This window comes from Fukomys damarensis, unplaced genomic scaffold, assembly GCF_012274545.1.
Source record: "Fukomys damarensis isolate Sample0158 unplaced genomic scaffold, DMR_v1.0_HiC HiC_scaffold_32, whole genome shotgun sequence".
Taxonomy (NCBI): domain Eukaryota; kingdom Metazoa; phylum Chordata; class Mammalia; order Rodentia; family Bathyergidae; genus Fukomys; species Fukomys damarensis.
The window spans coordinates 36,445,194-36,450,316 of record NW_022900944.1 but is presented as its reverse complement, the minus strand read 5'-3'; positions in this window follow the sequence as shown (position 1 = coordinate 36,450,316).

Here is a 5,123-nt window from a genome sequence, read left to right as displayed (position 1 = left end):
TTTAGCCCTTTACTTCCTATTTCACATTATTAATTATCTCATTAGGATTCTGTGTACTATTATAGTTTTTCACACCAAAGAAACTATTCGGTATTTCAGTTAAAGAAATCTCTGTATGAACATTAAAAATAGGGAATCCTAAAATAAAACTAAAAAGGAAAGTAAAAGAGAAAAGGCAATGATGTAGGATTTAAATAATCCTTAATTCTGGAGATGAAAATGGTCCCTGAACATATTTAAATTGCTTCTCACTCTTATAGTCTTATCTTATGCTTTTCTTCATTATTTAGAGAATACTTTATTAGTTTCTGTAATCAAACCCATGTAGATATGACCTTACATATTTAGTACGATGTGTTACCCCTGTACACATGGAAAAAAATAAAAAATAAAAATAAAAATAAATTAACATTTCTAGACCAATATGGTTGTCCACTTCTGTACAATGCCCAGTTAACACAGTAAGTTGGGATGACTTTTTCCAAAGTTGGCAGCACCGTTAAAGTTTCCCAAAATTCAATTTATATATATATGTGTGTGTGTGTATATATATATATATATTTATATAAAAAGACTAATAATAGTATGTTATGCATCGATAGCAGCAACAGCTTTTCCAGGTTCTGCAGTCATCTGAACAAAATTATAGACATTCAGCACATTCCATTTAAAAAAAAACAAAAAAAAACAAAGAAAACAATAATATTCAGAAAACAGCAAAGTTCTGTTGCTGTACTAGGTGTTTCTTAATCCAACGAAGTCAACAAACTAAGATTGATGGTCACAGTTAATTCATTCACATTTAGAATAATTTATTAAATTAATACAACTATGCAATTTCCCATTATTTAAGTATAATATTCCAATGTAATGTGTAGCCAACATTGTAAGTTATTTACATGCAAGAAGTATGATAGAAGGTATAATATTCCTTTAATATGTACATACATATATTAAAATCTATTATGAAGGTTTGGAGAGTAATTAAAGTTATTATTAGAGTTATATTTAATTAGTTGTACCAATTTTGCTAGGCATCATAATTGAAGTTTTCCTATAAAAGTAAAATATATATATCACACTAATTGATCCATCACTTGCATCATTAACTAAAAAAATAAGATGAAGATTATCATTAGAATATTTTACAATATGATTTGATAAAGAAATCATATTGATAAATGCACAGAAAATCTGAGAGAAATCATACAAAACCATCAAGTTTATCCAGTAAATCATTAATGATCTCTTAGTCTCAAAACATTCAAGTTTCCTTGAAAAAAATTGTCATCAACTTTGACCTCTTTAGAGGTACTTTTCTTTTCACACAAAAAAGTCTTGGAATATACTGAATAGAATGTAGGGGAAAAGCATTGTTTAGATTCAATGTTTGCTGTGCTTGAATGAGGCTCTTGCTAGGAGCAAAGTTCTCCCCACAATGAACTGGAGAGAAAGTCACTTTTTTTTTTCCTCATTGAGTTTACTGGTACATTTTAGGTATACAGTACAGTTACATTCATCATTGGGATCTTGTACCTTTACATGACAGGTCTTGGTTCTCATTTTTTTTCCCTTGTCCCTGCCCTCCCTTCACCCCCTCCTTCTCTCCCCATTTACAAACATTTTATTTCATTTTCTCATATTTTTTTCCTTTCCCTTATTACCTTTCCCCTACCCTTTCCATTTTCCCTACTCCTTTAGCCCTTTTCTTCCTATTTAACAATGTCAATTACCTCATTAGGATCTTATGTACTACTATAGTTTATTCACATTAGAAAAACTATTTAGTATTTACACATGTGTGACTTATTTATTTCACTTAGGAGTATATCTCAATATGTATCCATTTTCCTATGAATGAATCTAATTTCTCATTCTTTATGGCTGAGCAGTATTCCATTTTATAGAAAAACAACGTCTTCTTTATCCAGTGTCCAACTGATGGGCAAATGGGCTGTTTCCAAGTTTTAGCTATTACAAACTATGCTGCTATAAACATATGTGTACATATATCATTGTGATATGATTCTTTTAATTCTTTTGGAAAGATACCCAGCAGAGGGATGGCTGGGTCAAATGGAACCTCTAGTCCCAGCTCTTTGAGGTATCTCCATATTGATTTCCATAGTGGTTGCACCAGTCTGCACTCCCACCAACAATGGAGAAGGGTTCCTTTCTCCCCACAGCCCTGCCAACATTTGTTATTGGTTGATTTCTTGACAGCAGCCATTCTTTGTGGGGTGAGGTGGAATCTCAGTGTTGTTTTCATCTGCATCTCTCGAATGGCCAGTGATGTGGAACATTTTTTCAAATATTTACTTGCTGCTTTTACTTCTTTGTCTGAGAAATGTCTGTTCATTTCAGATGCCCATTTTTGAATCAGGTCCTTATATCTGGGGGGGGCTGATTGTTTTGAATTCTTTATATATTCTAGATAATAGTCCTTTGGGGAAAGTCACTTCTATTCCACTATCCTACTTCAAAATGTCCAATTCAAAGTATCACTTTCAGGCCAATTCCTCAAATGGGAAAATGTGCAAGACAATGTGTTGGAAGACAACTAGTAGGCAAAGTTTTTTTTTTACCCTCCCCTTTGAATAATTATTAAAGGAACCTTTTCAGAAATCCATATTTCATAGTGTCCTTTTTTGGTGCCCCAGAAGTTTTAACTTGCTGAGACAATTTGGAGGAAGTTAAAAGCATTTGTTCTTTTGCAAAGCAAGAGAGGACCAGGTGAATAAGGTAAGAAAGAATAACTAGCATGGGCAACAATCAGGCGCATTGTTAGAAGACCACACATCAAACTGAGGATCTAGAACTGCAGTCCCTTAGAACTGTCCATGTTGCTGTTCTCATTTGGAAGATCACTGACCACTAGCTCTGAGGATTTTCCCTTGAATTGGCAAAAAAGCAGACACAGTACAGCCTGCTCAACCACAGACTTGCTTTGAAACCCTGAGAACATTCTTTAGTCTTATTGTTCTGACCTGGAAAGTAGAACCAATGTCTGGTTTCATGTTTCCTTCTGATAATCAAGAATAAGGAATAGTAATACTACTCCGATTTTGAATAATATTTTTAACATTGCAAAACATTTTTTTCTACCTAGACCTTTAGCCTCCCAACTCTCCCTGTGTGACAGGTGAGAGTCATGAAGACCCAAGGAAAGAGAATACAAAAATCACGTAACAACCAAGTGACCTGGTTGGAAATAGCACTATATTACCCCATTTCTTCAAATTCATCAGCATGGAAAAATACTAGGAAAACTACAAAAGTAGAACTGAAGAGATCACCAATTAAATTAAACATCAGCAAATAAACAGAAAGTACAGTATGACATATACCAGTATGTGTACTATATGTAACATAGAGTATAATCAAATTTATAGGACATATAGATTCTTTAAAAATCTGCTCATAAAGTAACAGGGGCCAGTTTTCTTAATCTATTCCACCAAAATAAAGCTCAGGAATCTAAGGGGAATCAACAACACTCGGAAGCTCCCAAAGGCAGTCGCCAGCCTTAGCTGCATATTCACTCCTCCCTGTCCGGTGAGCTGTGATTTGCTTCCTACTTCTTTATCCATCCTGCAACATAATCCTCCCCTGAAGGAAGGGCCACCAGCCAAACAAGAAATTTCTTTACAATTATCACCTTAGGAAAGACATTTGGATCATCTGTTATGCTCCACTTGGAGAAAATGATGACTATAATTTAACTTTGGACTAATAACACAAAAGTTGTTACAGAACAGTTACATCTCTCTCCTTTCCCTTTTCTCTTTTCATCTAGTTCTTTGCCCCAGAAGTACTCCATGAATAAAAATTTGAGACACAAAATGTTAGTAATCCTATACAGGCCACTGGCAACGTGAAATAAAACGCTGTAGGCTAATCCAGGATATCGTAAGAACTTTCATACGGTAAGGCTTAGCATAGAAAGTTGAGAGAAAGGTCTACTCAGTGGCGGAGGTAAAACCCGATGTGTCACGTGAGCACGAAAGAGGACGGGGGCAAAGGGATGAAATCATAAACCTTGGAGCGCCGACTCATGACTGGGAGTTATGTGTGAGCCCAAGACAGAAGCATACTTTCCCTGAAGTTTATAGAGTAGATCAGACTAAACCGAGATAACCGAGGCCACGGCAGACCAAGCATGGAGATAAGCCTCAGGGCTGCCTTTCTTTCCTGAGCTGGTTCAGAAATTGGTCAGTGATCACCTCTGCCCTCCAAAACTTACATCTGACCTAAACCACCTCAAGAGCTGAGAGCTCTAACTATAGAGCTGTGAGGAAACTTAAGTATTATTTACTACATCTATTCACAAGCATTTTGGTCTCAGGACTCCTTAAGACTCTGAAAGATATTGAGAACCACAAAAAGGTTTTGTATACAAGGAATGGTTGAAATATATCATGAATGTTTAAATTTTAAAAATTTTTATTGCACTCATGCATTTCTTGTTTAACAGCCACATTCCATTCCTGTGACTAGGTCATTAAATTAACTTGTTGCTAAATGAGAAATTGTATATAGTATGTACATTACAATATTCAGAACAAAGAAATGATCAAAAACTCCAACTTGATGGCTTTGCTTTTACTCACATTACTCTTTCATGTAGTATTGTCATGTAAAACATAAAACTACAATATGTACTGTACATTACAATCAGCAAAAATTGCAATACTATGTAAACAAAGTACACTGTACAAAAATATTGAGGCTCTGTAAACAAGATGTACAGAACTATAAAAAAAATTATGGAAGTTCTTTGTACCAGGGATCAAACTTGGGACCTTGAGCTCGCGAGGTAGGTGTGGTGTCACTGAGCTAAATCCCCGGCCCTGGAAGTTCTTATAATATCCCGGATGAGCCTCAAATGTTTTATTTCATGTTGCCAATGGCATTTACAGGATTACAACATATTTTATGCCCTCAATTTTTACTCATTGGCTGGGATTTTCAGTGGCAACACACCTGCTTCGCAAGGGCAAGGTCCTAAGTTCAATCCCCGGTACCAAAAGAAAAAAAAAAAAAAGAAAGAAAATTCAACAGGCAGGTCATAAGTCTGAACAGCACACCTTGGTCTTAAGTCCTAACAGCCATTAAACAGGTAG